This window comes from Molossus molossus, unplaced genomic scaffold (genome assembly GCF_014108415.1).
Source record: "Molossus molossus isolate mMolMol1 unplaced genomic scaffold, mMolMol1.p scaffold_m16_p_5, whole genome shotgun sequence".
Lineage (NCBI taxonomy): Eukaryota > Metazoa > Chordata > Mammalia > Chiroptera > Molossidae > Molossus > Molossus molossus.
Genome location: NW_023425388.1, coordinates 36799244 through 36814725, shown reverse-complemented (window position 1 = coordinate 36814725; position 15482 = coordinate 36799244). Strand labels below are relative to the sequence as shown.

The following is a 15482-nucleotide window of genomic DNA, read 5'->3' as shown; positions in this document are numbered from 1 at the left end:
TCCCCTGGAAATATATTATGGATTCATGGACTTACTTTTATTTGGTGTGTTATAATCTGCCACCCTTATTCTTTTGAATGCCCCAATTTTCCCAAACTGTACAAGTTCCTTCCAGCTGGCTCCTGGGTCCTGTTCACATTTCCTAGCCATTAAACACTTGTTTGCAAAGCCACCCAGTGACCTGACATTCTACCCAGACTGTTACATGACAGAAATAAACTTGTACTAAATGTGAGTCATTACATTTTTGGTCTATTTTTACAGCATTTTAGCCCATCCTATTTAATACAAAATACTTTTTTTTTTTTATTGTTTAAAGTATTACAGATGTCGCCCTGGCTGGTTTGGCTCAGCTGTTAGAGTGTCAGCCTGTGGTCCAGGGAGACCTGGGTTCGGTTCCCGCTAAGGGCATGTACCTCGGTTGCAGTTTGTCCCCGGCCCTGGTTTGGTTGTGCGGGTGGCAACCACTCGATGTGTCCCTTTCATGTCGATGTTTCTTTCTCTCTCTCTCTTCTTCTCTCTCCCTCCCACTCTATCTGAACAAAAAACGAAAAAATGTCTTGGAGTGAGGATAAAAAAAAAAAAGTATTACGGATGTCTCCCCTTTTTCCCCCAATGACCTTCCTCCTTCCCACTTCCACCCCCCTCCCTTGTTTTCCCCAACCTAATGTCTGTGTCCATGGTTGTGCATGTATGCATGTAAGTTTTCTGGTTATTCTCTTCCCACCCCCGTCCCTCTGAGGTTTGTCAGTCTGCTCCCTCCTTCTATGACAATTCCGGATCTCTTGGTCGACAGCTTATTTGTTCATTATGTTCCACAAATAAGTGAGATCATGTGGTACTTGTCTTTCTCTGACTGGCCTATTTTGCTCAGCATAATACTCTCCAGGTCCCTCCATGTCATCTCAAAGGGTAAGAGATCTTTCTTTCTTACAGCTGCATAGTATTCCATTGTGTATATGTACCACAGCTTTTTTATCTACTCATCTCTAATGGACACTTGGGCTGTTTCCAGATCTTAGCTATTATGAATAGTGTTGCTATGAACACAGGGGTGCATAGATTCTTCCTGATTGGTGTTTCAGGCTTCTTAGATTTATTCCTAGAAGTGGGATCACTGGGTCAAATGGCAGTTCCATTTTTAATTTTTTTATTATTTATTTTTTTATTCAATTTTTTCATTTTAAATTTTTTGAGGAAACACCAACCATATTGTTTTCCCTAGTGGCTGCACCAGTCTGCATTCCCACCATCAGTGTACTAGAGTCCCCTTTCCTCCACACCCTCACCAGCACTTGTTTGATGATTTGTAGGTGTGAGGTGATACGTCATAGTCATTTTAATTTGCATCTCTCTGATGATTACAGATGTTGAGCATTTTTTCACATGTCTCCTGGCCATTTGTGTGTCCTGTTTGGAGAAGTGTCTATTCAGGTCCTCTGCTCAAACAGAAGACTGTTTGTCTTTCTTTTGTTGAGTTGTAGGAGCACTCTATATATTTTGGATATTAACCCCTTATCCAATGTATGGTTGGCAAATATGTTCTCCCAGAGAGTGGGTTCTCATTTCATTTTGATGCTGGTTTCTTTTACCATGCAGAAGCTTTTTAGATTGTAGTCCCACTTAATTTTTTTCCTTTGTTTCTCTTATCCTAAGTAATGTATCAGTGAAAATTCCACTACATATGATATCTGACATTTTTCTGCTTACATTTTCTTCTTGGATTTTTATGGTTTCACGGGTTACATTTAAGTCTTCTATCCATTTTAAATTTATTCTTATGTATGGTATAAGTTGGTGGTGTAGTTTCATTTTTTTGCATGTACCTGTCCAATTTTCCCAACACCATTTATTGAAGAGACTATCTTTTTTCCATTGTATGCTCTTGCATTCTTTGTCGAATATTAATTGTGCATACTGTCTTGGGTCGATATCTGGGTTCTCTGTTGTTTCATTAATCTATACGCCTGTTCTTGTGCTAGTACCAGGCTGTTTTTATTACGATGGCTTTGTTGTATAACTTGATACTTGGTATTGTGATCCATCCCACTTTGTTGTTCTTTTTCAAGATTGCTGTAGCTATTCGGGGTCTTTTATGTTTCCATGTAAACTTTTGGAATATTCTAGATCTGTGAAATGTGCCGTTGGTACTTTAATAGGAATTGTATTGAGTCTGTAGATTGCTTTGGGCAATATGGACATTTTAATGATGAGTCCTTCAATCCATGAATATGGTATATGTTTCCATTTTTCTAATATATTCCTCTATTTCTTTTATCAATGTCCTGTAATTTTCTGAGAACAGGTCTTTTATCTCCTTTGTTAAGTTTATTCCTAGGTATTTTATTTATTTTTTGTTCCAGTGGTAAATGGGACTGTTTTTTTAGTTTGCCTTTCTGAGTGTTCATTATATGCCATCAATTTCTGGATGTTAATTTTGTATCCTGCTACTTTACCAAATTCATTTATTAAATCTAGATTTTTGATGGCGTCTTTAGGGTTTTCTATGTATGATATCATGTCATCTGTGAATAATGACAGTTTCATTTCCTCGTTTCTGATTTGGATCCCTTTTTTTCCCTTCTTGTCTAATTGCTGTGGTTAAGACTTCCAGTACTATGTTCAATAAAAGTGGTGAAAGTGGGCATCCATGTCTTGTTCCTGTTCTTAAGGTAAATGCTTTTAGTTTTTGCCCATTGAGTATGATATTGGCTGCAGGTTTATCATATATGACCTTTATTATGTTGATATATGATCCCTCTATTCCCACTTTGCTGAGTGTTTTTTTATCAGACATGGGTGCTGAATTTTGTCAAATGTCTTTTCAGTGTCTACTGATATGATCATATGGTTTTAATCTTTCATTTTGTTTATGTGGTGTATCACATTTATTGATTTGTGAATATTGCACCAGCCTTGCATCCCTGGGATGAAACCCAGTTGGTCATGGTGAATAATTTTTTTAACATATTGCTGGATCTGATTTGCTAATATTTTGCTAAGGATTTTTGCATCCATGTTCATCAGGGATATTAGACTGTAGTTTTCTTTTTTTTGTAGTATCTTTTTTTTTTTTTTTTTTACTAATTTTGAGAGAGAGAGGAAGGGAGAGGGAGAGAGAGCTAGAAACATTGATGAGAGAGAACACTGACCACCTCCTGCATGCCCCGCACTGGGGATTTGGCCCACAACCTGGTCATGTGCCCTGACCAGGAATCAAACTGGCAACCTCTTGGTGCATGGGTCAGTGCTCAACCACTGAGCCATACCAGCCGGGCAGTAGTGTTTTGTGTTTTTGTTTTTTTAAATTCTCACCTAAGAAGCCCTGGCTGGTTTGGCTCAGCGGTTGGAGCGTCAGCCTGCAGACCAAAGAGTCCCAGGTTTGGTTCCCACTAAGGGCATGTACCTGGGTTGCAGTTTGTCCCTGGCCCTGGTTGGGGTCATGTGGGGGACAACCACTCAATGTGTCTCTCTCATGTTGATGTTTCTCTCTCTTTCTCCCTCTCTCCCTCCTGCTCTATCTGAAGATAAATGAAAAAATGTCCTCAGGTGAGGATTAAAATAAATAAATAAACAAACAAGCAAACAAATAAATAAATAAATTCTCACCCAAGGATATTTTTCCATTTATCCTCAGTGGGAGGGGGAGGGAGAGCGAGAAACATCGATGTGGGAAATACACATTGATTGGATGCCTCCCACACGACCCCAACTAGGACCGGGGACTGAACTGCAACTGAGGTATGTGCCCTTGACAAGAGTCAAACCCGAGACTCTTTTGTCCATGGGCCGATGCTCTAACTGCTGAGCAAACCAGCCAGGGCTCTTTGTAGTGTCTTTTTTTTTTTTTTAATCCTCACCGGAGGACATTTTTCCATTTTTTGTTCAGAAAGAGTGGGGAGGAAGAGAGAGAGAGTGAGAGAGAGAGAAACATCAACGTGAAAGGGACACATCGAGTGGCTGCCTCCTGCACGACCCAACCAGGGCCGGGGACAAGCTACAACTAAGGTACGTGCCCTTAGCGGGAACCGAACCCAGGTCTCTCTGGACCACAGGTTGATGCTCTAACTGCTGAGCCAAACCGGCCAGGGCTCTTTGTAGTGTTTTATCTGGGTTTGGAATTAAGATTATGCTGGCCTTATAAAGAGAGTTTGGAAGTCTTCCTTCTTGAATTTTCTGGACTAGTTTGACGAGAATGGGTGTTTGTTCTTCTCTGAATGTTCAGTAAAACTCCCCTGTAAAGCCATCAGGCCCAGGCTTTTGTTTGCTAGGAGTTTCTTGATTACATCTTCAATTTCCTTAGTTGTTATTGGTCTATTCAAGTTTTCTCTCTCTTCCAGGTTCAGTTTTGGAAAGCTGTGATTCTAGAAATTTGTCCATTTTGTCTAGGTAGTCCAATTTGTTGGCATATAATTGTTCACAGTATTTTAAACAATCTTTTGTATTTCTGTGGTGTCAGTTGTTACTTCTCTTTCATTTCTGATTTTGTTTATTTGGTTCTGTTTGTTTTTTGGTGAGTCTGGCTAAAGGTTCATCAATCTTGTTTATCTTTTCAAAGAACCAGCTCTTTGTTTCATTGATCTTTTGAATTGTTTTTTTTAGTTTCTATATCATTTATTTCTGCTCTGACCTTCACTATTTCCTTCCTTCTACTTGCTGAGTTATTCTTTTTTGTTTACTTTCTAGTTCTTTAAGATGTAAGGTTAGGTAGTGTATTAGAAATTTTTCTTGTTTCTTGAGGTAGGCCTGTAGTGCTATGACTTCCTTCTCAGGACTGCTTTTTCTGCATCCTATAGATTTTGTGTTATTGTGTGTTCATTTTCATTGATTTCCAGGAATTTTTAAATTTCTTCCTGATCTCCTTGGTAACCCATGCTATTTAGCCTCCATGTGTTTGAATGTTTTTGAGTGTTTTTCTTGGAATTGATTTCTAGTTTCATGCCATTGCGATCTGAGAAGATGCTTGATATGATTTCAATCTTCTTGAACTTGTACAGACTTAGTTTCTGTCCTAACATGTGGTCTATGAGAATGTCCTGTGTGCACTTGAGAAGAATGTGAATCCTGCATTTTGGAGGTGTAATTCTGTTAATGCATAATACTTCTAATGTTCTTTTTCATAGCCCTGCCCTCTTGCTGCATATATCCCTGCTTCTATCACAAAATTTTTCTCCACTATAAGCCTTCACTGTGTCTTTTGCCTACTCTCAGCCTCCTATCAGTATTCTTAACCAGATCACTGACTTGTGGAATGTAGTCTTCTGCATATGCACGTATTAGTTATTGATGGCTCAACTATCTTGTGATTCACCATGGCCCAGGGGCTTTTTCTGCCAAGAACAGGCACAAAGCTAGTCATTCTCCATTTTGAATTTCCTTCTTTCAAAATTAACTAGCCTTCATTTGACTTTGTCCAATTTCTAAGTACCCAATTTATCCTGGTTATTTTGACTCCTGTTTCTAGAATTTCTGGCACCCAAACACACACACACACACACACACACACACAATACATCATCCCTGGTCACAGATTAAAATTGAATAAATAGAACTGGGCCCCAGACTGACTTCTGAAAGTTAACAGCTATCCCACACCAATATCTATGCTTGACTATGCCTCTGTATGACCTTCCCACCATCTAACTATGGTATAATCTGAGCTAAAGTGTGTTTCCCTGGGTCACAGATGATTATATATTCTTAATTAAATCAGTGGCATGAGAAAGTCAAGATATATGTGCCCTGCTTCCTCCAGATCCTTACAACATTCTTGAAAAAATTAGGTTACACTGATATTAATTCTATTTTCCATACAGCTACCATTAATTTTTACCCAATGCCCTATGTTTGCTTATAAATTAATATTCTGGTGATGTATATTTTCATATAGCCCTCCCTCACAATGTAACTGTCTTATTTACTGTAAATTGTATATACATACCCACTTCTTCATCATTTTGGTGGGAACATATAATAAATACAAGTACAATGTTTAGAATGAAGAGGAAAGGCATCTTATACCTTGGACTAGTCATTCAGGGTTTGCTACCAAATTTTAAGAAAGATACCAATAAACAGAAATATACATAAAGAAGTTAATAAATATGAGGAAAAGCTTCGTAAGAAAAACAGTTAAAGGGTTATAAAAATGGGAGTTGTTCAAAAGCAGCATATGTAGTTTGGGAGCTAGTGTTTGCACCACCACCAGAAATGTCCAAGTACATATGCTTAGCAAGCACCCTTATAAAAGAGGTTTAATCTTCAAAGGACATTCGAACTAGAGATTGCTTCCTAGATCTCAATGATTATCATCAACTTCAGTCTTGTACTTAAGCAGAGGGAGGGTTAGTTTAAGCACACAGTGACCTAGAAAGTGCCGATCAGAAATCTGCTCAATAGATCCTGAGACCTCACTTGCAGGGCTACTGCACAGGGCTCCTGGAATGATGCAACAACCAGGGATGACAACACTGCTCCAGTTCAGTCGTTTGTGGTTTCCAAAGCCACGGCTCTGTTTGTCATTTCTGAGAAGGTGAACCAGGCCAGTCACCTGAGAGAGACCCTTTTCTCGCCATCATGCAATCTAGAATAGCCTACCCAATCTACCTGGACCTAGTTCTCCCATGAGTCTTTGACAACAGCATCCCAGACCTATGCCAACTTAGTCTGCTACCACATACACTTGCCTGTTTGTTTCCATTCCCTTAAGAATCAGAAAATTAAAAAGTTAAACATAAAGGTGGTACTATTGCAATAACCTGGTTATTAGTTAACAGGAAAGGAGTAAATGGCCAGATAACACAGGCCATTTGTGCCAGGAGGCTGCAGTTTAACACTCTCCAGTTCTGTTCCCAGCAAATTGCTGGGGGAAGGGACCAGACAATAGACACATGCCCACTAAGGTCTGGGTGATGTGGGAAGATGCTGACCTGTCAGTTACACCCAGGAAGAGGTAATTGGCTAGAATAGCGTGGCCACTACAAGCATGGGAAGATTTGATATTAAAACTCCTAAACTGAGGGAGTTCTCTCTCTTGGCTCTTTGGCTGCTCACCTGACTCCTGGCTTGTGGGGCTCTCAAGCCCCTGCAGTCACCCACGTGGCCAACAGCCATGTGGACTCCACACAACGGACTGAGGGACTGTGACTAGCCTGATGCCTGATGCTCACCAGACCCAACTCCAACATAGAATGGTAACTTTGGACATTGGCTTTGCTTTTAGCTCAGTTGAATCCACAGCTGCACCTCTTCCAGGACTGGTTTAAGGGAAACGAGACTTTGCAAACTGAGGGATATAACTCCACTTGTGCTGGCATGTTTATAGCTCCATAACTGATGATTGGGAAAGTCGCTGTGTGCTCTCTCGCTGAACCTGTTTAGTCAAAATAACCTCAGTCAATTGGAATACTCCCTGAACCACGAAATTGTTGGGAGCCGGCTACGTGTCTAACAGAGTCCACAGAGACAGAGCCTGGAGGTCTTGAGTCAGAGACTCGACCTCCCCACAATCTCGAGGAATTAGGCTTGCATTGTGTTTGTGCAGCTCGGGGCTAAGTGTGACCCAGTGTACCTTGAAATACCTTCAATACCTGGGTGTTTCTGGGTGTACCTGGGTGTTCCTGTTATCTGTAAGGCAAATTAATTCTAGACAGCATTGCTGTGGCCCTGGCATTACATCAAGAAGATCCTATTTTCTGTAAGGTCTAAAAGGCACGTAATGAAGCATTTCGGGCTGATTCCGAAGACTCTGTCACAGGGGTGTTCGGAATCAGACGCCGGCCGGCTAATAAACGGCTCTTATCTGGACTTCAATTCTCTAGTGGCCTTTCGTTGACTCTGTCGCGCCACAACATTTGGAGGCCCCAGGGCTGGTCTCCGAGGACTCGGGATCAGTCACCAGCCGGCTTGCTCTCTATTTGGCTTTAATTTGGCTCTGGTGGTCTCTCCGTTCTCTCACGCCACTATACACTCAAATAAAAATCACTATTTTCCCATGCGAGTTTTAGGAAATTCTTTTCCTCAAGATATTGTTAAGAACCTGACCCCCAGTACTCAGTGGGGATAGGGCTCCCCCACTCCCACTGGTGGGTACCCCACTTGCACTGATAGCAAAGGTTGTATATGATCCAGTAATTACACTCCTAAGATGCCACCCAAGAGAAATAAAAAAAAGGTTTACACAAACACCTGTACATGACTTGTTATGGAAACATTATTTATAATAGCCAGAGACCAGAACCAATTCAAACGCCCATCAACTGGTGAATGGATAAACACAATGTGGCATCACGGTAAAGCTGAACACCAGTCGACAGTCTGAAGGAACAAGTTGCTGATACGTGCTGCAACACGGATGAACCTCAACAATATCATGGTAAATGAAAGCAGCCAGACACAAAACACACAGAGTTTAGGACTCCAGTAACAGGAAACAACAAAAAGGGCAGGAGACAGCAAAAAGCCTGGGCTTAGGGGTGGGGACTGACTGTAAATGGTCATAAGGAAACTGTGGGTGACAGAAATGGTCTACAATCAGGTTGTGGTGATGGTTGTACAAGTCTATAAAAAAATCACAGAATTGTACACTTATAATGAAAGGGTTTTATGGCATGTAAATTACTGTAATAAAACCTTTTAAACGACTTGTACAAGAATATTCATAGAAGCTATATTCATAATAGCCCCAAACTAGAAACAATCCATATGGTCTTCCAAGTGATGCAGCAGCCAGTCAGACATGAGCAGAGCAGGAAGGACAGGCCAGGAACGAAGATCACCAGAGCAGAAAGCTCCGGGCACCCAGCAACAGGTACAACGGGGAGGGCGAGTGCTGTAGGGTGAGACCTCACCCCAGGGTCACCTTTCCTCCCCTGGCATATCTCTGGGCATGTGGTTTAGACCCCTGACCCTTCATATTGCTGGTCAGGTGGTTTAGACCCTCCCCTGACCTTTCCTTCCCTGGCATGTGGCTAGTCGTGTGGTAGAGTCCCTTAGAGGAGGAACAGGGGAGCCACAGAAGAGCCTCATAGGCCTCCTGTACAAGCCCTCCATGACCCCCCACTTAAGTATTAAACTCTCAGGACAATGAGGTTCTGACCTGAATCAAATAATCTTAGGAACGAAGCCTCGAGTCTGCTGACCACAGAGACAGAGTTTTGATCAAACTAGAGATGACATCTAGGCCTCAGTTGTGCTTCAGTTCCAGGCCCAGAAAACAGAAGGCCAGGGGTGGGGCAACACCGGGGTTGACATCAGGACCAGCTGCAATGACTAATGATCCCCTGCCCTGGCACCAACGGATCAGTGCAGACAGGACCCTGAAGGGACACACCTGGAAAGCTAAAGACAGTGTGGGTGTCCCTCCCTCTCCCTCTCTTCCCATCTCCCCCCTCTCCCCTCTCCTTCCCCCAAGCACACTTTCTCTGCCTTTCTTTCTCCTAAGCTCCTATGGCCCTTCTTTTGAGAAACTCCAACACAAGGAGAGATGAATAAATTGTGGTATAAACAAAGAATGGAATATTAGCTATTAATAAAGTTCTGGAAACAGACAACATGCATGAATTTCAAAAACTGTGGACAAAAGAAGCCACTTAGGTTCTATTGTATACTGTGTCCACTGATAAAAGTCTACTCTTTTTTGTATTATCATGTTGTATTCCATTTACAGGAAGTTAAGTACAGGCAAAGCTCACTTGTGGTGCTAGAAATCAGAAGAGCAACTGCCTCTGTGGTAGGGAGACTGATTGCAAAGGGGCACAGGAGGGTTTTCTGGAGCATGAAAACGTTCTATATCTTGACAGGAATATTGTTTACATGCGTCATGCGTGCATACATTTATCAAAACGCAACAATTAAGATCTGTGCATTTTACTATATGTACCTCAATACATCTTTAAGTGATTAAAAATGCCCCCCTCAAACTTACTACTAGCCAAACTATGAATCAATTAATCATATTTCTTTCCAGAAGGTATAGTGTGTGTGTATGTGTGTGTGTCTTTTGGAAATCATAACATGTCAAATAGTTAATGTAAATAAGTAGGTAATGATTTCTCATTTTTTTTATATTTATTTTTTATCCTCACCCAAGAACTTTTTTTTTTTTTTTTTTTTTTTTTGCATTTATCTTCAGACAGAGCAGGAGGGAGAAAGGAAGGGAGAGAGAGAGAGAAACATCGATGTGAGAGAGACACATCAAGTAGTTGCCACCCACACAATCCCAATCGGGGCCAGGGACAAACTACAACTGATATATGTGCCCTTAGTGGGAACTGAACCGGGGGCTCTCTGGTTGGCGGGCCGATGCTCTAACTGCTGAGCCAAACCAGCCAGGGCTGATTTCTCATTTTTAAATATTTTAATTATGTCATGTGATACATATATTTAACATATGTATATTATAAGACATAATCAAATTCATTTATTCTTTGAATATTCATTCACTCATTTACTCCAAAAACAGTTATGGAAGCCATTCAAGTTCAAACTGTGACTCAGTCACAAATACAATGCTGATATTTCTCTCTGTCAGAATCTGAGGGTACCTTACAGAATCAAGTTTACTTTTTCCTGGTCTGCTCGTGAAAGCAAAAGTGTTCAATAACCAAGCAGACTCAGACTTATGATACAAAAACAAGTTTGGTGCCCACCAGATCCAGCAGATTCATGTCAGGCCTCCACTAACTAAATGCAGGTCCATTTGCTCCACTCCTGACCCAGGCAGCTACTGGGAAGCACTTGTGTGAACACACCCTCAAGGAAGCTGCTGCCTGGTCAGTGCATCTATTACAACTCAGGACCAGGAGGAAGGAAACCCCTCCACCAGAGGCAGCCATCCACCCTTCTGGTAACTTCCTTCCCACTCCCCCAGTCTTCCTGAGGGCCACACACCTTATGGTCTGCTCTAAACCAGGTTTGGAGGTGTGATGACTAAGAGACATAACCACTGCTCCCCAGGGACCATCTACAGACTACGCTATCCACTGCCCAGGAAAGTATAGTGTCAGGGCACTTCCTAAACTCCTGGTGCATTTTAAAGACTGTTTAAAATGTTCACGCCTTTTGACTCCAGAAATTTATCGTAAGGAAACAATCAGAGTTAAAGAAATGATTAGTGCATGAGCAGCTCACTTCAGCATACTTATCATGGCCTACAGAACACTCTCTTGCCCCAAAAGAATCAAAACAACTTAAGCATATAACAATAGGGAAGTAGTCCAATGAATTATGATGGTTATGATATGGATTACAGGTCTGCAGCCATGAAAAACAAGCTTCTCAGAAAAACTAAAGACCTGGAAAATGCTGACATATAATGTTAAATGACAGAAGCAGCATAAAAGCTGTATCTATATCAGGGCTTCTTATGGGCGACTGTAATGGAATTCTCCCGTCTCCTAGACATTGTGCTGATGCCTGAATCAGTGTTACTGGGGGAATGTGCTCAGCCTCAGAGGGTCTGGCCCAATGGGAGACGGGAAGCTGAACGCCAGTGGTTCAGAACACGCTGCTCCAAATGTGCCTCCCTGGGCACAGATTATTACCCTGGACCTGAAAACAACTGAGGTCCAGAAGGCTCAGGAAGAAACTTTGACCTTATCCTTTACTGCCTAAAAAAATTTAGACAAAGGACTTGAGGCTACCATCATAAAATGACTATATTTTTTAAAAATATGTTTTCATTGATTTTTTTAGAGAGATAGGAAGGGAGAGATAGAAACATCAACATGAGAGACAAACATCAATCAGCTGCCTCCAGCATGCCCCCTACTGGGGACTGAGCCTGCAACTTGAGCATGTGCCCTGATCAGGAATCGAACCAGGTTCTCTCATTTCATGAGACGTCGCTCAATCCACTGAGCCCCACTGACCCCCACAGGCCAGGAAAAATGACTCTAACATGAACTAGGTGTGATGGACAGGGAGGAACCGAGCAAGGCCCATTTGAGCAAAGGCCTCTCTGTGTGCCACCTTCTCAGGATGACTCAATCTACATGAGTTTACTAGACAATAAGTCTTCACCTCCCTGTGAATTCTCTTACTCCTCTCACCTAAGTTCTGAATGACATAATACCTCATTTTGCCTCACTGTCTTTGTAATTTGCATGTTTCAGTGACTTACCCATGCCAACATATCAGCATCCTTAACCTGCCGGTGTACCTGCTGGATGGTTTCACCAGTAAGGGGCAAGTCGAACACAGCACTTCCCTGTGCCTGTGTCTGGATGTCATTAAACTGTATCAGTCTTGCCCTGGCCGGTTTGGCTCAGCGGTTAGAGCGTCCGCCTGCGGTCCGGAGAGACCTGGGTTCGGTTCCCGCTAAGGGCATGTACCTCGGTTGCAGTTTGTCCCCGGCCCTGGTTGGTCGTGGGGGTGGCAGCCACTCGATGTGTCCCTTTCACATCGATGTTTCCCTCTCTCTCTCTCTCTTCCTCTCTCTCCCTCCCACTCTGTCTGTACAAAAAATGGAAAAATGTCCTCGAATGAGGATTAAAAAAAAAAAAAATTGTATCAGTTTTTCACCAGTTGCTACGAAGTGTGCTCATGTCTGGCCGACAGAAAAGGCCCAGGGCCCACCAAGGGGCGACAGCCATGGGGCTAGGACTCCTTGTCTGCCCCAATTCCACGCTGACACCAGTCTGCTCTTCCACAGTAGGGTGGAGTCTGCACCCACACAGAATGCCAGGGGATTCCATCTCTTTTCCACAGTCAGTGCAGACTTTAATCCCCAAACAACAGAGCCAAAGCCCGGGGTTCAAAGCCAAGGGCTTCAGCCCAGTCCTCTTCATCAACCAAAGCTGCTTGCTGCTCCCAACTCCTGAGCACTTGTCACAGAGAACACTGCCCATGCCCTGCAGCTTTCCTTCTAAAATTATGGGGGGATCCCCCAAATAAAGGCAAAAGTAAAGGAGGCAGGGCTCCAACAACAGCTGACCCACAGCGAATCCTTACTCCATGCCAGGTCCTGATGTGCCATGTAATCCTCACAGCCCTGTGCGGCAGGTATCATTTATTGGTTCTTCCATTTCACACAAGAGAAACTCAAGGTTACACAGGTAGGTGGTGGGAGAACCAGAAATAAATCCAGTGATCTGGCTGCAGTCCACACTCAGGACTTGTTCCCTCACCTTTGTTTGCTCTGGTCTGTAATCTATCAGCCCACTTTTCCTCACCACCTGCCTGTTTGACCAGGGAGTTAGTGATTGCCTACCTGAGGGAGCACACACCCACACATCTGAATCCAGAGTCCTCCTCCAAAGGGTCCAAGCAACCAACAGCCAGGCACTTACAAGCACCCCGTCTCTGAACTTCCCTCTTTCAATCAAACGAGGCACTGCTCCTGCAGCCTCCTCTGTCCTTCGTCACACTGGGGCACCGCCGCCCCAGGTGAGCCACGTCGCCATGTGAATTATTTTGAGCTAAGGCAACTGAGATCCTTTTACCTCTCCCTTCAAGATTTTAAACTGGAGACCCTGCCCACAAGAGTTATCAGCAGAAATAACATTTTATGAGCTATCTATAGGGCAGGGCAAACTTCTAATTACAGTAAACCCTTGACTTTGCAGACATTGATTTAATGGACAAAATTTCCAGTCCATATGTCACATGTGAAAATTAACACCCTGTTAATTTTAAAATGCTTTTAACCAAGATTTATTTATAGCTAAATTAACAGGTTATTTTTTTTATTATTAATCCAGTTATTTTTAGCAAATTTTAGCAAACAGGCCATATATTGGAAAAAAACTAGTAATTTAATGACATAAATAAATATTACATATCTACAACTAGAGTGTACATATTTATATCCAAGAGTCCCTGCTCATACTCAACATTTGACAAATGATTAGCAGACGATCACACCAAACTGCACATGGTGATCGGTTCTGCTGTCGAGGGGCTGACTTCTGCAGCAGTTCTGTGTGGACAACCCATGTTCCCACACGTGCTGAGCTACTCCCCACCCTGTGCATTAGTTTACTCATGGTAACTGGTGAATGTACGCATTTACTAGGCCTATTCAGTATACAGTGATACCTCGGTTCTCGAACATAATTTAAAATTACAGTAATGCATATAGAAAACCTTTCTGTGAAATTGAACTTTCGTACATACTTAATTACACAAATGTGTCTACATGAGTAAAAACAGGCAAACTAACTAATTTGTCAATTTTTTAACATACGCATTCGGAAAACCTACTTTATTAGATGACAGACTTTCAGCTTTAAGGGACACCCCCTCGCCGGATTCGGTCTGTCATATCGAGGCTTCACTGTACTGAACGTCTGCTCTTACCACCCTGCAAATGATCTTCCTCCCCCCTCAAGGCAGGGGCCTTACCTCATTCTTGGAAAGGGAGCCATATTACCTCATTTTCCCTTTCTGTATGAACGGCTCATGTATGTGGGGTATGTGTATGTATGTAATTAAATTTGGCTATTTTTCTCTTGATGATCTGTCTCATGTAGAGTTCATTATTAGACCAGCTGAAAGAACCCTGAGGAAAGTTTCTTCCTTGGTCTCAAGGTACATACCTAGCCTGACAGTTCCAGTGACCAGTTCCTCAAACAGCCTGTGACATTTCCTCAAACCCCCTCCACAATGTTCCAATTGCTGTTTCCTCTTCTCTTTCTCTGCGCCCACCCCCCACCCCAGGTGTGAGCACTCAGATTCAGGAAAAGGAAGCAAAGATATAAACGGAAGCTTCAACTCTAATGAAATTCCAAATACTGATCGATGTGACAATATCTGTCCCATGACTTTTTTTTTTTTTATCCTCACCAAAGGACATTTTTTCCATTTTTTGTTCAGATAGAGTGGGGAGGGAGAGAGAGAGAGAGAAAAACATCGACGTGAAAGGGACACATCGAGTGGCTGCCACCCACATGACCCAACCAGGGCCGGGGAAAAACTGCAACCGAGGTACATGCCCTTTGCAGGAACCAAACCCGGGTCTCTCTGGACCGCAGGCCGACGTTCTACTGCTGAGCCAAACTGGCCAGGGCTGTCCCATGATTCTTAACCACAAGTTTCAAGATGAGGATATTAGGCCACCCTTGAATTTGCATCACAGAAATCTCTCATAGGCTGGACTATGGGTGCCCCAATCCCTCATCCCTGAAGTGTTCAGACAGGGCTATGCCTCAGCAGTGTTCAGGAGCAAACTGTCATTAGCTGGAGAGCAGTGGACAGAGAGGCAGTGAGGAGGACCTTCAAGTCCTGGGACCCCTCAGAGCAACCACAGAGAGCCAACGTACAAGCTCAGGAGCCACTTGGATCCCAGTATCAGGCTGCTTAAAGAAAAAAGGCTTCTGGCCCTGGCCAGTCTGGCTCAGCGGTAGAGCACTGGCCCTCAGACCAATGAGTCTTGGGTTCGATTCCAGCAGCCAAGGGCATGTACCTCGGTTGTGGTTCGTTCCCAGCCCTGGTTGGGGGGGGGGGGTCATGTGGGAGGCAACCTGTGGATGTGTCCCTCTCAC

General features: G+C 42.9%; 1 protein-coding gene across 3 annotated transcripts in view; it reads right to left on the bottom strand.

Moving 5' to 3' along the window:
* The window catches only part of GPR160 (G protein-coupled receptor 160), a 54268-nt gene that overhangs the window by 9450 nt on the left and 29336 nt on the right, over window positions 1-15482 (bottom strand). The gene's annotated exons all lie outside the window — the stretch shown is intronic.